The 25,017-nt window shown below is 33.6% G+C and overlaps 1 protein-coding gene and 1 non-coding gene across 5 annotated transcripts in view; both read right to left on the bottom strand.

Annotated features, from left to right (window-relative positions):
* Positions 1–25,017, bottom strand: part of RapGAP1 (Rap GTPase activating protein 1) — an 848,483-nt gene that overhangs the window by 250,950 nt on the left and 572,516 nt on the right. The window lies entirely within an intron of this gene.
* On the bottom strand, positions 14,289–14,407 carry LOC147068060 (5S ribosomal RNA). The gene has a single exon (XR_015071411.1). It is a non-coding gene; the product is annotated as a 5S ribosomal RNA (ribosomal RNA).

The raw sequence follows: 25,017 nt of genomic DNA, 5'->3' as shown, positions 1-25,017 counted from the left end.
ATATAGTTTTAATTTTAAGTGTATGTTTTCCAAATAAGTATATCTAATGACATGAAGGTTTTCTCGATTACGATAGAGCTCGCTAAGAAGATGAAATGGCAATGGGATGTAAATGTCGCTCGGTGAGTGGACAATCGCTGGACAAATGCTGACATGCTGTGGTAATCAAGGGTCACTAAACGACAACAGGGATTCCTTGAAACCCGCTGGATGGTCGAATTCATAAAGTTCGGTGGGTATACGTGGCAGTCCAGAAGGAAGAACTGAGAAGAGTGAAGGAAGGAGGGAAGGAGGGAAGGAAGGAAGGAAGGAAGGATCGACGAGATATATGTAGGTAAGTATATAATAAATTTATTGTACTTATTAAGTTTCATCAGTTTTATCACTACCTCGCCATAGCCATAGAGTCATACTATGTACTTGGTTATTTATATCTTTACCTTTAATGTATGTATATTTAGAATGTATTATGTAAGTATTGTAAGTACACAGTGGCGTATCATAAGAGAAATCCCAGCAAGAAAAAAGTATACACATTTATTATTTATTATATTTTGTTGTTACTATACTTTAACTAACAATTCAATATATTGGACTGAATGTTCTGATGAAGTGCATACAGCTCCAAACGATATTATTAATATTCAATGCATGGCTGTAGGGTGGACTAAAAAATATCTCGATTGATACATGTTCATGATTCCAAAAACTGTAACATATACGACGATTTCAAAAATGGGTCTCTGTTATTTATTGTGAAGAAAGTCGATTCAACAAAGTTGATAGTTGAGATATCACGCTTCTGGTGTGAATAACAAAATAATAAAGGTACAAAAAATAAACGTTTATTAATACATAATAGATCTTTTATATGTAATATGAAATTTAATATTGGGCGATCATAATTTAAATATAAGGGATGAACAAAATGATGTCTTATTAATGATCCTACCATAAAGCATTTATTTTATTCTGATCAATGTACCCTGCTTACGTGGAATAAAATATTTATGCGCGGTGAAATTTAAACCTAAATGTTTAAAATAAAAGTAAAATACACATAATTATGTACTTTTTGGTTTATGTGCATCTATTTTGTAGCACTATAATTAAAAACAAAATTCCATTTAAAAAAAAATACCATTTGAGTTAGTGGTGAAAAAAATAATTTGCAGTGCATTACATTTTAGGTGTGATTGTAAAAGAAGAGACGATTCGTGAATGTTGAGAAATATGGGACAAACTTACATAATGTTAAATAATATGTTATTTTCAATATTAACGTTTCTGTCATAATTAAGGGGGGACATGCTCAGCGTAGGTCAAAAAAAACCATTAGTATAATTTATGTCGACATTTATATGGTGAAATATTTACGATAAAAAAATATATTGATAATCTATGTGATCCCAAATTTGACAAGAATTGACAAGTTTTTGTTTTAGTTGACAAGAAACACGCGCGTTAACATGATCTTACTCCCTACTTCTGTTTTAGTATGTCAATTTATGGGACATACATTATACTAATGGTTTTATAAATGCGTTTAAAAATTAATAAATGTAAAAAATCTTAACACCACTGCACATGCATGTACTGAAATATGACTATTTTCTAAAACATTAGAGCGAGAGGTTTAATGATTTTTAAGGATTAACGCTGAAGACGCGCATGCGCGTAATTGCCAGGCGGCTGATCGATGTAATTAACGTGCATTTTAAAGGGGGCAATTAAAATCTCATTATATAGTTAGCAGCGAATGCGTTAAAAGAATACTATTTTATGTAATAAAAATACTTTATACAGTCATCAAATGTTTAAAATAAATATAAAGGATAATAAGGATAGATAATAAGGCTTCAAAATTATATAAATAGATAATCTACAACGTTTAAGGAATGGCCAGGACCATGCTTTGAAAATGCAATAAAAGTTCCATTTTGACCTACGCTGAGCATGTCCGCCCTTAAATTTCTATCAATTAATCTAGTCTGCGTCGTTCTCATAGCATAGAGTGAAGAAGCACGCCAGTGGGCGCAGGATTACGTGAAGAGCGCTTTTGCAAAAGGGTTTACTTGTTTCAATGGCGTTCATTTTGCCGCAATATGAAGAGAATGCTTTCCCATTTTGCGTCTTTTATTCCTGAAGGGCAAGAAGGAAAATCCTTAGGGAAATTTAGCTGCCGCGGCAACAGCTTATGCTGAAAAGTGTCATGAAAACTTTTCAGTCCGCTGAAGCCTACAGATATTCCTATTGTGTCGTGTCATTTTGTTGCTTCAAGAAAACTCGCCCAACAAAACACAGCGAAGATCGGCTGTTTTCTAAGAAAAATAATTAGTTGGTTATTATCAACAATACAATTTTACCATGTTGGTTACTTTATCCGGTGACATCGTTTTCATTGTCTTAATGTGGTTCAATAATTAATAATTATACTATAGACAATAAAGCCATCTCAACTACACATATGACGTACCCACGTAGAAAATACGAATGCGTACTTTTTGTATAGGTACCTACCTTATTTAGTTTTAAGTTTTAATAAATATGTATGATCCAGGTTGAGCATTAAAGACTGTACACACACAAGTTGATAACATCATAAACATGGCAGTACGGCTAGCCTCGCTCACTAAATCTCGGAAATAAAACTAATAAAAATGAAACTGTGCGCAACCTATGAAAATAAGTTAAAATAATTATTTTATCCGGTTAATTATCATCTTTTCTCTGTCTGTGCACTTAAGGTGTGATTTTAAATTTTATACATTATACAAGAATGAAAGCATCACACACCATTATCTAAATTGGACGACTTCGTTGGCCAGGACACGTGTAGCACATGGAGACAAGGAAGTATTTGCAAAAGTCCTAACGAAAATTCGAAGGGCTACTGGTGTTAGCGACGATGCTAAGTAGGTTCATTGATAAACAAGGTTGGCGCTTGGTCAAGATTGAAATCGACGACTTGACAAAGTTTTGACCACCAAATAAGAGTTGTTTCGGTACTGTTCGGTTATACGGAATCCAGCGGAAAACGCATTTTGAAAATACCCGACATACTGGATTATTAGTTAGTTTGGGTTAGTTTAGGTTAGGTTAGGTTGGGTTAGGTTAGGTTTGGTTAGGTTAACCTAACAAATAATCCAGTTTATCGGCTATTTTCAAGATGTGTTTTCCGCTGTATTCCGTATAACCGAACAGTACCGTTGTTTCTTTTCAAGCTATAATATCATATTATTGTCTGTCATTATGAAAAGTATCTAGTAAGTATCTTGTAATGGACTTTTTCTTGCTTAATTTAATAAAATAATGATGTATTGGTTGTTACAAAAATTTGAATCCTATTGAACTGATTGCCAATTAATTGAGAACTTTATTACAGACTGAATAATAATACTTACTGTAGTATAATAAAAGGATATCTGATTAGTGATTGATCACTGATTACTAGTAGTAAATCAGTATTACCTTTCTATATTCTCAGGGATAAAAATCAAATTAATCAAACAAATTTGGCTTCAATCCCAATTCGAATTGTTTCCTTATTCGAAATTAAAGTAACTATAGACCTTGAGAAGCTGTCATTATATCATTTTTATTATCATCGGCTCTGATGATATTGTGTTTCGGTCGTTTCGGATAGAAGAATAAATTGAAACGAACGTAACAGGGGTAGACAACTTAAGAACCCACGTGTAGTGGGACCAGTGTTGACAACTTTACAATAATTTTATTATTGTAGTAAGTATTTGTACTATAATTTTGGTTCGCGTACTGCACGTCAAAAGTAACTACTATAATTTCAACATTTCAGTAGATAGAGTATATGTTTTATAACTTCGCATTATTTTGCACTTTTTACTACACTGATACGCCTCTTTGCCTGATTACCTCGCACACAATTAGATCAAATGATATTCACTTGTATTAATATATGTAGTAATACATAAATAAATAGACAACATATGTAAAAATATATATTTTTAGAATATTACATCATTTTCATCCCAGAGCCGGAGTGTAAAGCTATGAAGGATATTATACTCTACCTACTATAACAATTTGGCGAGTCGAGAATTAAATTATTGTGAAGTTTTCGAAAAGTAATTTTTGGTTAAGTACCTACTTGAATTAACAAAATTGATGGATACAAAATTTTGACAGGAAGAGCTAAAAATACTATCAACTCTGTATCTGTTTGGAAATGTGTTTATTTAAATGCGAATACCTACGAATGGTATAAATAAATGAGCCACATTATAACTAAGGTTTGATAATTTTGGCAGGAAAGGCGATAGGTACACCAAAAACGATCTAAACACTATCGGCGATAGCGACAATAAAAACTTTTATACACATTGGAAAAAATCGGGTCTGCTCACTTATTAGCTATATTATTATGTTTTCTAGCTGTTAAATAGATTATAAATACAGTCGAACTTGGTTATTATGATCACGGAAATAGCGAGATCTCGGATGTAATGAGGAAACATTCGTTGACACTTTAGTTTATGATTTTCTCCATACATTTATTCACATACTTCTCGGCTATACCGAGAAAAACTGTTCGTTTAAAAACAACATTTTCGACCCTAAGCAATAAAATCGGACCGGGCAGTTAACTAGACCGATGCCACCAGGATTGGATTACGTTTATGACACTACAAGTGTCTAAGTAGGTACCTAATGGGTGTTTTCGCCGACAACATTGAAAAAGTATCCACGCCATGCTTGTTTCGGGGATTTTTACGATGGTTTTCAGATTTTTTTATGTTCTATGCTTAAATAGAACGTGGCGCGAAAAATGTTATATAACGAGTAATGCTTATAACGAGCAAATTCAATCGGTCCCATCTTGCTCGTAATAACCAAGTTCGACTGTATAATCAATGATAATAATATAAATAATTGGCTATATTGCTCGCCAATCGCAGTTTCTCTACTTATGTCTGTGATGTACACGTACAAAACGGATAAATAATTGGTTTAAATTACTAGAATTTATTATTGTTTTGATATTAATACGAGCCATTATTATCTTGTGAAACAATGACATGTGCGACACGGAACTTCACCTGTCACATAACCTTGGCACGACTGCCAAATATTTTTCGATGTACACAAAATATTGCATTAATCAGGTCAAAGTCAGCTATATTATATTGCTTTGATGTTATAATAATGATATTTTTACTGTTTAATATTATGTACGTATGTATGTATTAAAATATTAAATTATTTTTGAATACAAATATATAACTACGTTATTTTTGTCATATTCATCCCTTGGTGGCATTGTTTTATTTTTATGACACAGCAAAATATGAATAAAAGGGCATTTAAAAACCTGCCTTCTCATACAACTTTCAATCTGCTTATAGGTACAAATTTTATTATTACTATTTGAATATATATAATTGTTGCTGGAAAATGAATTCAATTGAAATAAGGGTGCTAATTCGTATTCATGACTATCATGACAAATTTAATGCTTTCAAAATATGGATATACAGACAGCAGACCATGGCCCCACATCCTGATGCGGGCCCCTATGCTAGGACATTTGGCGCCCCCCTACCTATCGCTAAGAGTAAAGGCAGTGTGACGCGCTACAGTAGCGTTTTCCATGGTGTACGCGGTAAAATTAAAGTGTATTTTTAATATGTACATCTATTTGAATTGTGGAGTTGTCGAGTATCGGCACACAGTTAAGGTGACGCATCAGTGAAACGCCAAATAATGTTCAACTGTACGCGCGACGAAAATTTGTACTTGCTTTGCATTCATTGAGAGAACGTGGAGTCGGACGCACGTCACTTTGCTGCGTGATGGCGACGGGCCAATTAATTCTAAAATCGTGTAAAGATGACTAAAAACTTTACCCATTTACTTTAAAAAGCAAACATGTCAATGAATATATTATTATTGATACTAATAGAATAATAAACAGAACATAAAATGGACGTATGTTGGATTTATATGAGAAATAATATTTCGTTTGACAGGCGTCATTTTCACCCGCGACCCGCAATCCGCACATCGCCTAGCAACGATCTTTTTAGACCGTGCCTCAACTAATGCATGGCCTTAAAGATTGCATCCTACAATGAAATATTTTAATTATTTATAATTATTGAATTAAAATAACGCCGCAGGCGACTTTTTTTTACTATTAGAGCAAATTTGTGGTTTGTGTTTATCTCGGTATCTGTCGCTTATCGCTCGACTCGTCACGCCGGGCCCTTCCTGTGCCCGGGCCCCTAGGCTAGAGCCCTGTCAGCCCCCTCCCTTTTGGGGGCCATGCACCAGATACATGGTCCGTATCGGCTGGAATGAGGAAGATACGAACGTCAAGGTGATGTTGAAGATGAAAAAGACTGAAGAACTAATCAGGAAAGTAAAAACTAGAAAGCTGGCATATGTGTTATGTGGCAACAGGATATATATCAACTTCTGCATATTATCATATAATTAATATTATAATTTAAGTTTTCTTGTAAGCTATGCCCTGGTAGAAAAAGAACGTACCGGCTTAAGAATCTCCAGAGATGGTCAAAATTCAAAATCATATCCGATTCCGATAACGGATATGGCATAAAAAGAAGAACATTTATATATTCGACATATTATAATAGTACATACTATGTCCTTTAATAATAATTTTTTAAGTCAATACAATGTGGTTTTTTTTTTAAATAAATGATTTACACGGCACTATGTTGCATCTGTTGGTTGCTCTCGTAGACCAGTGCGTATGGCGCTGACCTTTTATCCAGGGGCGCCGGGTTCGATCCCAGTGAGATCACAACATATTTTTGTGATTGTATCAAAGCCTGAGTGTTACTGATTACACTACTGTTCCACTACACTTCTCAGTAGTGTAGTGACGATCAATCAATGACAGTAGTGACTACTTAACTGTCATTGAGCCACATGGTCTGTTGTATTGTTAAAAAGTCAGTCATAGTCATCTTTTCGATACACCCATATTATATTAAGAATGTTTGCTTTATTTTTGCTAACAATAAAAACAGTTGTTAATTTTTGTACATCGCTCAGATGTTGCGAAACAGTGAAAATCATTTAAACCCAAAATAATTAGGTGTGTATTAATATTAATATTTAAAAAGTGAAATATCAACATAATTAATTAATAACCACTATATTTAACCAATTTATTGAAGGGATTTAATGGTGTGGGGAGTATGAGTAGGTATGTGTACCGCATTCCTACAGTTTGTTATATATTTATGTATTATAATATGCGTTTAACATTATATAACTAGAAGCCTAGGGCCAACAATCTCATTCGTACGCCTATAAGTAAACAAACCCTCAAAGTAGGTACCTACTTAGGTACGGTTGAATTTCTATTAGTACAATCTACCCTTACCTTTGCGATTAGCCCTACCATGAGACCGACTGGTATAGCAGTATATATTAGGTATAATTATATTTTTATAGCGAGTCAACGATATCAACGGGCTCTGCGAACCGGAAGTGGGCACCGGAAGTGGCGGGTGGCGCGGGGCAGCGGACCGGATCGGTAACAAAGCGGGGACTTTTCAACCGACATTGCACCGTCTTCAACGGCGACTTCCGAAGGGGCCAATCGCAATTGTTCGCGGGCTAAACTTTTTTTTTATTCAAATTTGTATCGCGTGGGTTAAAAAATAAGTTCTTATATTCTAAGCCGGCGATGTGAAGGGACGCGGAACTTGCCGCGATTCAATAGTATATAAGACACTAAAGTGCCCACACGCCGGAATAATAATGAACCTCAAAATCATTGATGTCATTAAAACCTAATATGATATGTCAAGCGTTCATGTATATAGGTACCTAGGCAGATTACCCCTACCTACTAAAAAACCCACGATGGCCGAGCGGTCACGCGTTAGTGTACGTCCTGAGTGGCAGCGTTCGGCGCAGCGTTGAGCGTTTTGCGCAACTCAAACGTATAACCGTGTGTGAAAATGTTCGTAGACAAAGTCGTTTTTTGGTTATACATTTATACGGTTATACGTTTGAGTTGTGCACAACGCTCAACGCTGCGCCGAACGCTGGCACTGAGGCCTCACACTTAGGCTTATACTGACGCAGGTTCCGGGTTCGAAAAACGGGTCTGGCAAAAATTCACATCTTGTTTTTAAATGTGTATTTGGACCCAGAATATGGACCTAATGGGCAAATCAGACCCATATGATTTTCTTGGGATCGAATATTGTAAAAAAAAACACAACAGTAATAACGAAACTTGAACAGCGTTGCCAAAGTAGCGTTTTTCTTGCCAAATCTAGCATTTTTAACTTGGCACCTAGCTTGCAAAATTCGCATCTGACGTATGGTATTAAATCTAGCGTTTTCAACAGCACAGAAAACTTCAACAATCTCATAGAAAGGCAGAATAATACAAAAAATTAGCTTGAAGATTAACATGCTGCCCTTATGTATCTGTGTGTAAGTAAAGCAAAGGTTTTGTAGTTTTTTTTGACCATGTCCGATCCTAATAGGATCATATGGGCCTCCACAGAGTAGAGGTTTAGTTTGTAGCACAGAACAGATAATAAATAGAATACCGATAGGCTATATTCAATACGCCGCATCTTGATGCAGGGTTTTGAATGTGTGAGCGTCCTACGAAAATGAAGCACGCATTATGCACGTGCAATAGTGTGTGTAATACACCAACATTAAATGAGTGTAAATGCATAAACCGAGAGCAGTTTTCAGTATTCGACGCAAAACGTATTCTTGACACGTGTGTAAGTTTAACCCGGATTCTTCCTTACTCGAGTCGGTTACCTGCTATCGCCTTACCCGTTATGTATTTCAGTTCCCATTATTTCTGAGTTCCCTAGTTTGTAGTTGAGATGACGATAAACCGCATACGGACCGAAATAAAAAAAAATATTAAAAAAAATAAGAATCAAGGACAATTTAATGAGAAGGATACACTACGGTGATAAGCCCGAGGAAACTGCGGAACAAATGATGGTATGTCAGCATCCAAACTAATGGCGCGGGTATATTATATCAGTCTTTGGCGTCATAGGCGTATCTCTCGCACGGACACGAGAGAAGAAGAAGAAATTCCACAGACAACCTTGTGATGAAAAGTGTATTTTATAGGTACAATTTGACTGGAGCGAACGATCGAGCGAGCTAACTCGGAACAGCAAGGCATGCAGCGGTTATAGCAGACCAATAAACTTGTAGGAACCAATGACATTAGAAACACATCAGCCTTTGATTTCATAAGCATGGTGGTCGCAGCCCGCAGGGTTCTAAGACTCGATACCAAAGAAACCCTTATTTTTTATTCGGTATTCAACATCTTGGTTTGATACTAATTTTAATTTCTAGGCTCCGTCGCCCAATCCATCGCATTCAGAATATTAAATATGAATTTGAAATTGTTTTATCTTAGCATACATAAATATGTTTTTATTAGGTAACTACCTATCTACCTTTTTTTACACTTTATTCAACACAGTTGAGTACTGTCTTTAATCTAAGCAGGTTAGTTACATACAGATAAAGATAACAAAGTATTGTTGAAGAATTCATAAGTAGGTACCTAAGTTAAATTCCAATATAAAAAATATAACTGACGCGGTATATTATCTTATAAATACAATAACTTTATTGTAAATCGCACATCGAATAGTATAGATACGTATATAAAATATGTAACTATCCTACCAACCCGTATAAAATGTTTCTTCTAAAATGTGCGTGTTCTTGTATATTGTAGAAGTAAGTGAAGTAAGCATCTACGCGTATCTACGCAATTTCTCACGATAAACGCACTATTGTATTTTTTTATAAAAGGGAGAGATAGAATATTATAATAACACGGCGATACAATATCAGCACGTTTCACTTGGCTCAGCAGAATGTCAATGCCTCCTTGTATGCTTAAAATTTAGGGTAGAGAGACTGATAAAAAATAATATTTTTGAAAACATGACATCAAATTTAGAACAATCATAATATGTAGGTTGGTAGCAGTGGCGAAGGGTGGTGATAAGCTGTTAAAATTCGATATATATAGTGCACACTAAACTTTGTCAGTCATACATACTTATTTGTTTTCATTGAACTAATAATTATAATAATGTAGGTACAATTTTCAGAGGGTGCTGGTTAGTTTTTAAAATTCAATAAAACCCTGCCCAAACCAAACTATATTAGTTTAGGTATGCTATGGGCGATTCAACAAAAATAGTGCACACTATTTCAGCCAAACTTATTTGTTTTCGTTGAATTAAGAATGTCATATTAGAAGGTGTCAGTTTTTTTTAAATTCATAAACGCTGCCTAACTAAACGATAATCGATAAAAATATTCTTCTATCCACAAAATATCTAAAGTTATGTATGGTAAAATATGCTATTAAACTTTTTTTGATATTTTATAGATAAATGAATATTTAGTATAGCTTGGATTAGGCAGGGTTTAATTGAATTTTAAAAATCGTAGTCTTAGTTCAATGAAAACAAATACGTTTGACTGACAAAGTTTAGAGTGCAGTATTTATGTCGGATCTTAACAGCCAACCTCCACCCTTCGCCACTGGTAGATAGTATATGAAATGATTAATTTTGAAATCTATTATTTTAAACGAATATGTAATGAAGAAAATCCCTTTAAAAATTATACCTTACGCGACAAAATTCAAAATAAGTATCCATAATATATTTTTTTATTTTTTTTAAAAGGCGGAAAGGATGGGTGGGGTAACAAAGTCAATTACGTGCCACTGACTTCCGCGTTTACTTCGCCTACTACATACAGTTTCCCGTTTCTTAAACAACGGACCCCTCACTCCTCCGGGTACATTCTTCATACTCAGACACTCCACACTGTGAGTCTATCGATGAACACCTGGCTTGCAGCTATAACTACGTGGCCTAATTATTAGGATCGTCAGTGTTCATTTGTGTCGTCTTGTCTTTTAGACATGGCGCGTCAGATTATTAAAGCAGACAGTTTCACCATTTCATTATGTCACGGATCTTCTACTGACACTGGCCATGAGTGTTGTAGAATGCGGGGTTGAGAGGGGTCAACCCGTTGAGAAGGCTGACAGTCAAATAATCCGCGTCACGATCCTCAACCATCAGGTGCTGACGAAGAAGAAGAAGTAATATTTCATTCACCTAAATACTTTTTTTTCGTTCCTGTGGGGGGGGGGGGGTGTTCCAGATTCGAAACCCCATATATGCGCGTCTGTTCTGATATAATAGTAGAGTTATAACATAATAAAACAACTGATTAATCTACCGTAATTAGGTATTATTTATTATCAATAAGGGTTGTTTCTCTATAATACAAATTGAACAAAACTGTATGAAGAATGTACAATGATTTCCTTTAGACTGTTTTTAATGATTTTTTTTTATTATTTCCTAAAATAAATTTATGAGTATCAACGGTTTAGATAGAAGATTTAGTGAGTATTTATTAAGTTTGAAAGCTTTTAAAACCATAGGACGTATTTGAGTGGAAATAATAAAAATACGTATATAAGCGAGCAGACACGACGTGTTATTTTTTCAAAAATCTTGTCAGCAGAATTCATAATTGAAGAACACTGTCCAAATAAATTAGAGGGGAGTAGTAAAAGCGAGAGAAATTTATAAAATAAGCGATAGTGCTACGGCGCCATTATGAAAAACACGAAAACTCAATCGCCCCCTGTAACTGTAGCATTAGGTACATAAAACATACCACTCGGCTGTTTTTTAAGACTTTCAATTAATTAAAATATTTATGTGGCTCGCGGTAGAGCTGTAGGTAGGTGGTATTGGGATATTAAAATTGGGTTATGGTAAAAAATAATACTCTTCGTTCATATAAGTCTACATAATGATAATCATTGAATTTTTTTTTTATGAGTTGAACACCAGAAGAAATCTTGACAACTCTTCGTTTTAATTAAACAATGGTGCAAAAGTAGGGCGAATTGTATTGAAAATTTAATTTTCTGAATGCACTCTCGGCGCTACTTGCTGCATGACTAATAATGGCAGAGATTTTCAGTGTTGTCCTCTCAAAAACATTTTGTTTTAATAAAAAATAAAAAATATGGTTTAATCTCAATTAGCGAAAATAAATATAATATCATTGTATTTTATATAAAGTATTTACTTACAGGAAACCTCAGCTGAAGACAACATTATCATCTAAAATTCTAAATAATAATATGCATATTTTTTTTAAATTTTTAGAATTATTAATAACCATGTCTTTGCTTTTTCATACAAGGTGGTTGTTAGTAATTTTGAACAATCACAAACACCCAGGCTTTGAGAAAATCACATAAATATTGTGTCCTCACCGGGGATCGAACCCAGAACTCTCGGGTGGAAGACCAGCGCACTGCACCGCCAATATGTATAATTATGTAGTATTGTAAAAAAAAGCAAAAATTCCAGAACCTCAAACTGCCTCCAAACCTCCATATACCTAAAACACCCGCTTTTCGAGAGTAGGTTTCATGAAATGTTCTTATTCTCAGTAGATAGTGTGTTTAAAGATTTTTGGTGTGGGTATTTTGTGTCTAAAATAGCCGAAAATAAATAAGTAATAAGATATTATGTTAGTAGGTAGGTACCAAATGAATTTTCAGAAAATTTGAAACTAAAAATGAAAGCGGACGGCATTTTAATGTCATCTTAAGGGTACTTTGCCTAGGGACGTCACTGGGTCTTGACAAAGTGATTTACTAATTAATTTCACTTGCCGACGTCAGTGATGATGTGACAGCATCTTGGTTCAGGAAAGACGTCGCACTGCGCACAGAATGAAAAGTTTTAATTGACCTGACTTATTTATTCACAAGTCACTTGACTAAGCACATCTTGTCAGGCATGTCATCATGGAAATAGCGTTGCGTAATAATTAATAAATTATGAGTGTTTTATTATGAATGCATCGCCTCATTGCAACAATGAATATTTTCATGCGGCCTCTTATTAATAACAATAAATTTTACTAGATATTTCATAACCCCAGTTTTAATTTGTTGTAAACGGTTTATTAGTATTGGGTTAATAAAGACTTTAAGAAGATTGAATTTAAATACGCGTATGCAATCAGGCCCGGTATTAAGATTGGACCGATTGGGCCAAATCAGGCCCATGCTTTGTGGGATAGAATAAAATTGAGGTTTTTAATCATATATTTGATACAGTAAACTCACGATTATCCGTGTGCGGATTATCCTGCATGAATTTAATTTAAAAAATCACTCGCTTTCGTAAACATGAATCTCGATTAGGAAAATTCGAACTGACATTAGAAAGATGTCTGCAAACAAAGCAAAATCACAGATTTTCTTAATAAATAATGAGTACCTATTAAACATGTTAAAATAATTGTCTGCTTTATAAATGTATGATAAATAATGCAGTATTTTATAAAGAAAAACACATAGTTCGGATTATCCGTACTTTTCGTTTATCCGTGCCGCCTCTCCCCACTATTAGCCCGGATAATCGGGAATCTACTGTACACAAAACATTTAAAAAGCGGGCTCTTAGTGCAATAGCACCATGGATTTTATGGAGAAATTCGAAATCGACATGTTTCTAATAAATTCAGGAACACAATAGAAGAAGACATTCACATTATGGGAATGGGAGATACACTTAGTAAATAAAAGCAGCCAGATCCAGATATATAGGATTCATATTTTGATCTGTTACTTACCTAGTTAATTGTTACTGAAGTAGCTTCAATTTTGAATAGATAGTCATGCATGAATACTTAGTAGTCGAGTCAAAAGGCTAAAAAGTGTCATCTTGATTAGATAGGTAAGCAGGCCGATACATTTTTTCTTCGTTTTTGCAGATAATGGATTTACAACAGGTTGGACAGTTACTAAGGTTATTTATACGTATTTATATGTCGTTCATATAATAATATATTCATTCATTTTATATGTGTAGGAATCTCAAGTTATACAAGGTATCCTTGATAAAATCTCAATTGAAAATATGTAATGTATTTTTATCCTCCCACGGTAGAAGGATGAATGGTACCTATCTACTCCTTTTTATTGTTGTGGTGAGAAATTTTCGGATTATTCCCATGCGATAAATTGGATTCAAGATGACCGCAAGATTGTTTTAGTAATTTAGTTGGATTCATATACACTTTTGTTTGGCATGATCGCTACAATGTAATTTAATTGTTAGATTGTGGATGCAATAAAAACAAATACGTTTTGTGCCACCGTTTAAAAAAATGTTATAATACTCGGAATACAAAAATAGAGCCAACGGCACGCGGTGTTCCCAAGCGGTCACCCATCCAAGTACTATCCGCGCCCAATGTTGCTTAACTTCGGTGATCGGACGAGAACCGGTGCTTTCAACATGGTATGGTCGTTGGCGAACATTGACTGAGTTTGCATTATTATAAACAAATTATTCAAGGTATGGCAGGGCATAGCTCGAAAGAGAGAAGCTAAAGAAATCTACGTACAAAGTCGTCGAAACGTACACCTAGCCTTCTATAGGCTGCTGAATCGACGAGATAGTTAGGTTCTGTCACATATATGTGGTACCGCAATGCACATAATAAGGGACGCAAACTGTTTTCGAGAGATATTCATCCAGCAGTGGATTTATCTAGACTGGACTGATGATACATACTTATTACTCAATTTTTGAAACATTGACACGAGCGACATCTTCCCCTAAAAAATAAAAGCTAACTTGAAATTATCCTCATTCTATCCACTATCATAACATATCATTAGATTAGATCCAACAACTCTGTTTATTATTGAATTTAATTGATATATATTCTCTTAATCTCACTAAATTGAAATAAGTATTAAAATAAAAGTATCCACCAGCGACTGTTCCCCGTGTGATTTTTTTTTATGAATTTATTTTTATATAATAATATGTAATCGGGTAAATATTTTAGTGCCATCTATATAATATTTCCGTAAATACTGTGACTCATGTTATCGTTACATTTAGTTACCCTAGCGATGAAACGTTCAAACACTTATCGTAGCAAAGACGCACACCACTGTATTTATGTTTTACGATGATTTTCTACTATTATATCATAGATGTCGCTTACTATATAAACAAAATGTAAACAATCCATAAATAGTCTAAGGACTACACACTAATTATTGTCATAAATATGTTCAATACTGCAATATAATTATTTTGTTATTAATTTATAATATCATAGATTTTCAGAAAACTCAATCGCAAGAATTTATTACAGTGAGTCCAAAATTGTGTTTATTTAGTTGAACGTCTCCCTCACAGATGTCACTCTCCACCAACAAGTTTGGAAATAATCATGACTTCAAGTCTAATAATATTATTATTACCATTATTAGTGTAATAATAATAATATTGTATCTTCAAATTTCACATAGAAAATTTATTTCTAGTCTAAAAATTTACCAACGTAGGCTTTGGAGTACAATACTACATCTAACTAAACTAAACCAAGGTACCATATTATATTATTATATTGTGCGGAGTGCGGACAATGAATCCAAAGAGGATGTTCGCTGCGAACAGAACCGAATGACGGATCCGATGATTCTGCAAGATTATCAAAGGTTTGTTCGATCACTTGAATATTTCGAAAGGTCACGATTACGATTATTCCTCGAAAGGTAAAGTGTATCTCGGTATTAATAAATGTTATATAAAATAATACTGAATATTATTATTAGGTATTAAAGCAGCAATTTAAAAAAAATCTAACAGCAACAATTACAGATGTGACTTTTATTTGACGTAAATGACATTATCGCGCTGAAGTGATGATGTGAAAAGGAGCTTACGGCTAAGGGCCAAGACATACGGCAAGGCAGGTCTTACTTGATCTACTGTATCCATCCAATTGGAGTCAATGAATGTATAACATTAGATTAGTCTCCGTTGACGCAGAGGCGTCTGCAAGTTGGAATAAATTGAAAATACACGACGCTTCATTGATGCGGATAAGTACTAGGTCAGTTTAGTTCTGCCAGATATTATTTATAATAGGTAAGGTATTTATAAACAAGTATTTATTATAATATGTAATAATATATGTACTTTATCATGGATACACCGTGATACACCAACACCACACTCGCATAAAGCACACAATTAAATTAATGTTTATTTTTATTATAATTTTTCGTTTTATAGAGATGTATGTTGTGTAAATCGTTATTAGGATTTAGTGAACAAAATATTAATTTTATTGTCCATTAATTTGAAATATAGTATTAACGACTAAATGACTTTACAATTATTGTTTGAAACACGAGTACTGGAACAACTTCCTTGAAATTGCGCAGATTGCAATTTATTCTAGACAGGATATATTTAATTATTGTTACCGTTATTATTTGAATGCTCTTACATGAAGCCTATTGCATCGATTTCTCTCGCTCGGCGCAGCTCTAACTACGCCATAATATTTTTTTTTCGACCATGTCCGATGGGATCACATGGGCCTCCACATAGTAGAGGTTTGTATTGTCAGATTTTGTTTTTACGAAAAATGGATGTCAGCCACTTGCTCAACCTATTAGGTCCATACTGTAACTCAAACACAAATTGAAAAACAATATGTGTACTTGTCAGAACCAGGATTCGAACCTGGGACCCACGACGCAATAGGCCAACGCTTATCGTGGGTCATAATAATTATAGTCTGTCAAAACTATCGAACTTCACGCTTATGTGGCATGTTTATAACTACACGTTGAATGAAGATTTTGATGTTATTCAATGCAAATTCATTGTTTTGAATTACTAAAATTAAATAGTTTTTCAGATAAATATCCACAGGAAAAGTACCTAGATAACTATTAAGCTAGATAACTATTACAAAATAAATATCATTTTATTATGTCACATAAAAACAGAAGTGAACAATTTTGAAAATAATAAGAATTGTTTCAAATATGGATATCCAGCCAGTCTATCTATCGGATAGTGATTTATTGCGAGATGCTTTGTTACAAAATTAAAGAAAAGACTCTCGAGTCAGTTCGCGCAATCTATACATGGGCAGAGTCAATCAATTAGATATCGAGTGACCTCACTCTTTTCGATTTTGAGAGCGTTCACATCGGTTCCTACGATGTGCACCATGTTATCAATACAGACCCGTATTTAGATATTATTTGGACCCCTTTCCTTAATGCGACTCTGTAATATTTAAAAAAAAAACAAACTCTTTCACAAACCAAGATGATGGTAGATATAAAAATATAAATAGAAGAACTAACAAAAGTAAGTGAAGAAATAACAATAGCTCTCGTAAAATTATGTTACAGTATTTTAGCGAAGAGGTAGATCAGGCATTCAAGCTGACAGTGATCTACCACACAATCCCATTGTCACTTTTCAAGTTAAAGTATTGTGTTTGTGGACACTGAGGCCTCACAAATTAAATAATAACACTTTACAGTTTACACCATTAAAAAGAAAAACTCAATTTCTCATTCGTCGTAAAAATTATAAGTTAAGTTTTGGTTTTCTTTTGGACTCATCGTCTAACTATTATCCGATTGTGCAAAGTATCTACTGTGTGACAGTAAGAAGAACTATGCCTCCAGTTTAAGGCTATACTTCTGCTGGGGCACGGTCTAAAACTAAAATGATCGTGACTACGACGTGTCATAAAATTCAACATGCATCCATTTAATGTTATGTTTATTGTTCTATTAGTAATAATAATAATATATTCATTGACATGTTTTCTTTTTCAAGTAAATGTGTAACGTTTTTTAGTCATCTTTACACGATTTAAGAATTAATTCCTCCGACGCCATCACAAAACAAATTGACGTGTTCACAGCTCGACTATCGCTCTCCGATTGGCAGCGAGTCCAAAATTTCGTCGCACCTATAGTTGAAAATTATTTGTCGTTTCACTGAAGTATGCTCTTAGCGGCTATACACGTGCATGGATTGACTTGAAGCAATAGTGTGTATTTTAAACTAACCCGATAACTGTTTACACGTAAAAATGCTGACTTTCTCGCCAATCTCATTCTTCAAGAGTAAGCGAGACGCGATGTTGTCTTTTTATAGTACTATTTGACAGGTCGTGAAAATCGGTTAACCTCAAAATGGGTCTGCGCGGTGTAGTTCGTTTTTTTTGGCGGCAGGTTCGCCACTATCGTTCTACTGCGCAGGCGAAGATATCGAACACACCCCAACTGTCGCGTGAAAATTCATAAACTTCCGGAACTTTTTTGATTCAGTCATGCAATCTTGCAACTTGCATGATAATATGTACATGTTTACACGTGCATTTTCTTGTTATGGCCGCCATAATACGTACCTACTGTTAGCAGTAAATCCATGCAAGTGCAAACTGGGTATAATTATATATATATACGAGCTCGTTGTACTACATACTATTTAACAACACAAACATAATACGAAATTAGTCTTTTGGTGATATTTTTGGTAGTCATTTTATTAAATATTTTACCTTATCATGAATGCAAAAATAATAATAAATTATACACGAAAGAGGTGTAGCTATTTAAGATCTCGATAGTTTTATTACGATCCGTAAATCAATTTCTCCGTATTACAAACTGCTCATCTCACCGCAAAAAAAATCAAAATGTCGGCGACATGTATTCTTCACGCGGCGAACATGACTTTGCCATCTTTTGACCCTCTAAATGCCATAATAATTGCACGATTAGTATTATTTGATTGCTGATACAGCATTGTTTGCAAGCATGCTATTCAAAAGATTGCATCTGATAGAAACAATAAATTATGTACTTAGAGCCGCTGATAGCTTTTATTTAACTGCAGTAAAAGGTTACATTAATCAACCCCTTTGAACACAATAACAATAAAACGACAGGCAGTAAAGCCATTCGGAGCTTATAATTAAAACAGTTACACTTGCATGAAATTTGCATTCAAACATAATAACACAAAAGAACTTTTCAATGGAGATCAGTCAGGCACCGATAATAGAGCCTAGTTATTATGTTATTACAGAAATGCTTTAATAGATTGTAATCTTTTATCTTATATTTAAAACGCAGTTAGAAAAAAAGTATGTGAGTCAACGGTTGAATCGACACCGATTGAATTTTAAGTGATGCAGTTTACTTTTTAATCGTTTTAAATTCGCATCAGGTATAATAAATACCTGATCTGTACAGAGTATGCAATAAAAATAGTTAACTATTCAAAATAAAGTATTATCGATATTACAATCTACAGGAAATTGATCTGCGCTGCCTACTATTACAACACAAACAGATTCAATCAATGTAAATAATCTAAAAATCATGATTCATTCATCTAATGATTTTTTTGGTAGGTAAGAAAGAATAGATAATTAATTATGATATTAAGGGGGGACATGCTCGTCGAAGGTCAAAATTGAGTTTTTATTGTATATTCAAACCATGATCCTGGACACTCCTTAAACGTTGTAGATGATGTATTTATATAATTTTGAAGCCTTATTATCCTTTATAGTTATTTTAAACATTTGATGACTGCATGAAGTATTTTTGTTACATAAAATAGTATTCTTTTAAACCTCTCGCTCTAATGTTTTAGAATATAGTCATATTTCGGTACATAACTGTGCAGTGGTGTTAAGATTTTTTACATGTATTAATTTTTAAACGCATTTATAAAACCATTAGCATAATTTATTACGAGATAATTTTTGTAAAATATTCACGATAAAAAATTATATTGATAATCTCTGTGATCCCAAATTTGACAAGAATTAGGCATTTTATTATTCAAAAAATCGGCAAGATTAACACATTTCAAGATGATTCTAAAGATACTTATTATAAGCTATGTCTTTGACCATTCAAGTGTGATAAACATCTTATGAATAATGATTGCTTTATAATAATTATTGACCTAAGAATAAGGTAGTGTTTTTTTGAAATACGCCATTTCTTTTGTCATTCCCCAGTGGTTAAGCTACATCATACGGCCGTAGCAATAAATTGACAAACTATAATTGAAGTAGGGAGTAAAATGATATTAACGCGCGTGTTTGAACATGTACCGTTTAAAAAAAAATAAAAAAAAATTCGGTTAGGTACATGTTCAAACACGCGCGTTAACATAATTTTACTCCCTACTTTAATTATAGTTTGTCATTTTATGGCTACGGCCGTATGTTGTAGCTTAACTACTGAGGAACGACAAAAGAAATGGCGTATTTCAAAAAAACACTACCTTATTCTTAGGTCAATAATTATTATAAAGCAATCATTATTCATAAGATTTTTATCACACTTGAATGGTCAAATACATAGCTTATAATAAGTATCTTTAGATTCATCTTCAAATGTGTTAATCTTGCCGATTTTTTGAATAATAAAATGCCTAATTCTTGTCAAATTTGGGATCACAGAGATTATCAATATAATTTTTTATCGTGAATATTTTACAAAAATTATCTCGTAATAAATTATGCTAATGGTTTTATAAATGCGTTTAAAAATTAATACATGTAAAAACTCTTAACACTACTGCACAGTTCTGTACCGAAATATGACTATATTCTAAAACATTAGAGCGAGAGGTTTAAAAGAATACTATTTTATGTAACAAAAATACTTCATGCAGTCATAAAATGTTTAAAATAACTATAAAGGATAATAAGGCTTCAAAATTATATAAATAGATTATCTACAACGCTTAAGGAGTGTCCAGGATCATGGTTTGAAAATACAATAAAAACTCAATTTTGACCTTCGACGAGCATGTCCCCCCTTAACAGTAGCAAGATCTTGGCGGACACTCGTAATTGATTAGTTTTATTGTTGATGTTTAATGTTGATCAATATTTATATAAACACCATTGGGTACAAACTAAATGTCAGCTAAAATAATCTTAGTTTCAGGGCTGATCTACAGATTCTAAAACCACCATCTAATAATATACAAATAATGTATCAAAGTCACCAGCGCACTATATTTTTTTTAAATGCCCACCTGAGTCGCTTACTGTCGTACATACAATGTACTAAGTATATAATTTCCTAAGCCGGAATGCATAGAACGTTAACGTTGCTTTAAATTTTAATTCGAAATAATACCATTTAAAAATATAATAACATATGAAAACTAGACAATATGAAAATATAAATAATTATAAATCAATAGTTAATTTACATTTTAAATAATTTAATTGGTTTTTTAACAGTGATTTATTGAGTAATTTGACACCTACTTAATGTCTCACTAGTAGTATTATTATTTATTTTATTGTCATAACAAGAAGTTCGTATATTATTAAGATGGGGTCTGTTTACTTAAGTACGTTAACAGTGTGGGGTAATATAATAATGAACGTATTTAATTTAATACTCCTAGTTATTTGTGTTTGCGTATATAATCGATACTCAAAATGATTTTCTTTTGTCGGAAACAAGTAAGCGACATTGAAAGCTTTTTTAAAATGTCTGGCTAAAATGATGTACGCAAGCTGCGCACGCACACTCTAAACGTTAAAGGCAAATTGTGACGCTAAAAAACAAACGTAGCCATCTCCATCACAAGTGAAACTGAGTAAATCAACTTTTTTGTTTTTGTGGTTAATTTGAGCCCGTAAGTTAATAATTTCCTAATTTATGATTATATTTTATTTAAAAGATACGATTTAAACAATGCTCAATAATCGCGAATCTTTAACAAACAAGATATTTACGATTTTATGTTGGAGATGGCTATGTTTGTTTTGTATCATCTGGATTTGACCAGGTTTGAAATAAATACTATTGGAGATGGACAGTTTTGTTTTGTATTCGAATGGTTTGTTTTGTATTCTAACAAACAGGGTTGTGTTAAAATGGTGCCGGACGAAATCCCGAATGCTGAAATCCCGAATGCCGACATCCCGAAAGCCGAAATCCCGAAAGCCAAAATCCCGAATGGCCGGAATCCCGAAGGCCGAAATCCCGAAAAATAAAAAAAATATAAACAGTATTAATTTTCAACCAGCGGTTCCCCAATAGGCGGCGCTTTTTCTTGGGTGTGTAATTTAACAAGATAATTAAAATAGTTATATAAAAACTGTTATTAATTATGAAATGAATCAACAAAATAATTTTCAACCAGCGGCACCCCAAAAGGCGGCGCTTTTTCTCGATTGTATAATTTATCTAGATAATTAAAATAGTAGTATTAAAAACTATTATTAATTATGGAATGAAGCAAAAAAATAAATTTCAACCAGCGGTACCCCAATAGGCGGCGCTTTTTCTTGAATGTGTAATTTAACAAGATAATTAAAATAGTTATAATAAAAACTATTCAGAATTATGGAATCAAGCAACAAAATAATTTTCAACCAGCGGCACCCCAAAAGGCGGCGCTTTTTCTCGATTGTATAATTTATCTTGATAATTAAAATAGTAGTATGAAAAACTATTATTAATTATGGAATGAAGCAAAAAAATAATTTTCAACCAGCGGTACCCCAATAGGCGGCGCTTTTTCTTGAATGTGTAATTTAACAAGATGCACCCGAAAAAAACAACAATATAAATGTATAACTTATTTCATATTTACAACTAACACTTAATAATTTGAAAATTATAATTGGGTTTATGAATTTATTTTGAGTTTTATGATATTAGAATTAAATAGGTAACTAAGCAAACATAACAATATTTTTGAATAAAAATATATAAAAAAAATATAGATGACTGAACCAGTTTACACGATATTATGCAGCTTTAAAACTGAACTTAAAATATGAACAGCCAAGGCACAGCCCTGAGGTTCTAAGATGCTAACTGTCGTAAAACGTTTGAAAATCAAAATTTACTTACCGTTTTTCAGTCTTCTTTGAACGTTTAATGGTATAATTTGATCTGGTAAACTTTCGTGCATTCTCTGGAGACACTATTTCAAACTTTATTTGGATTATTTTCCATTCTTTGACAATTATTTCGCTTAAAAACTTGAAGAGCACATCTTATATACAAAGAAAACTTTTTGCTGATGGGAGCCATATTGATAAAATGCCACGACATGATTGGCCATTCTGAAAAAGTGCTACGTCGTGATTGGCTAAGACGAATGTGACCACGTTTGATATAAAAAGTCAATGGAGATGACTAAGTTTGAAAAAAATCACAACTTTTATTTTGATTTTTTAAGCAGAAAATAAGGAGATAGACATGTCTGAAGTGAATATTATTATATAAAACAACACAAGCAGTCATACCAACCAAAAATCTCAAAAAAGTCAGTGACTGGAGATGGCCACGTTTGTTTTTTAACGTCACAATTATCCGAAAAACGGCTAATTATTAGTGATATTCTATGCATCTCGGGTCTAGTTTGTAAAAAAACTAGCGTACCTACCGTAATGTTATCTAAAAGATAATTTCGTTGTTATGACCCTATGGGGTGCAATTCTTGTCATCCCGATAATGCACGTCTATACGTACATTTTGTATAGGTACTTATCGAAATGTGCATAGCCTATAATAATAATATAACATTATATCGATCGTTAATAATTCACAAAGCGCATAACTACTTATCTCTCTTGGATCATTGGCATTAGGACGAGCCCAGAACTTAACGATCCAATCAATCAATCCTGTCGGAAAGAATGGGTGATAAAAAACGCATTCAGAGCAGATGTACGGACTTTTTATTTTATATTAGAATAGCGCGGTTTGGGCAACCGCTAATGCGGTTCTGATAAGCGACGCTTAAAGTAAAGCGCACTCATTGACGTGCAAGTGCATCGATTATGAAAAAGTTATAATTAATTCATCCTTGGGACTCGGGGAGTTAAACTAAAAAAATGATATAATATTACGACAATGCAAATACATTAGGTACCATAACATTATTTTAAGACCGCCGGGACGTCAAGGAGAGCTAAAATTAATTACTATGTTCTACAATACAACTACACCCTAAAATGAAAATCATCAAAAGATTTTTTGGTACTGTTCGTTTATCAGGAATACAGCGGAAAACACATTTTTACCAGGGAACCAGTTACCAGGGAACTCAGAAATAATGGGAACTGAAATACCTAACGGGTAAGGCGATAGCAGGTAACCGACTCGAGTTACACACGTGTCAAGAATACGTTGTACGTCGAATACTGAAAATGCTCTCGGTTTATGCATTTACGCTCATTTAATGTTGGTGTATTTATTACACACTCTATTGCACGTGCATAATGCGTGCTTCATTTTCGTAGGACACTCGCACATTCAAAAACCCTGCATCAACATGCGGCGTATTGAATATAGCCTATCGGTATTCTATTTATTATCCGTTCTGTGGTTATAACATAATACTTTAACAATATATTATTGAAATATCTGTGCTTAAGTCATTTCGCATTGGATTCATTTGTAGCAAATTCACACTTCTGCGTGTGAGATGGTTTATTACCACTCAAAAACAGGCAACTAAACCACCAACTTCCAATATGGCAACACATATGTAAATGTTATTTTTTATATTTCTACCAATTCAACCGCACCAAACAACGCGATGGGACAGCCAGCATGCATTGTAATACAAAATATTCATATGAATTAATTACTCTCCAATCTCTTTGGTTTAAACTTTAAAAAAATCGGTACTGTTCGGTTATCAGGAATTCAGCGGAAAACACATTTTGAAAATACCCGATATACTGGATTATTTGTTAGTTTGGGTTAGCTTAGGTTAGGTTAGGTTGGGTTAGGTTAGGTTAGGTTTGGTTAGGTTAACCTAACAAATAATCCAGTTTATTGGCTATTTTCAAAATGTGTTTTCCGCTGTATTCCTGATAAACGAACAGTACCAAAAAATCTTTTGATGATTTTCATTTTAGGGTGTAGTTGTATTGTAGAACATAGTAATTCATTTTAGCTCTCCTTGACGTCCCGGCGGTCTTAAAATAATGTTATGGTACCTAATGTATTTGCATTGTCGTAATGTTATATCATTTTTTTAGTTTAACTCCCCGAGTCCCAAGGATGAATTA

Source organism: Rhyacophila brunnea, unplaced genomic scaffold (assembly GCF_057557595.1).
Source record: "Rhyacophila brunnea isolate RB1 unplaced genomic scaffold, BYU_Rbru_1.0 scaffold_3, whole genome shotgun sequence".
NCBI lineage: Eukaryota > Metazoa > Arthropoda > Insecta > Trichoptera > Rhyacophilidae > Rhyacophila > Rhyacophila brunnea.
This window is presented reverse-complemented; position numbering and strand designations above follow the sequence as displayed.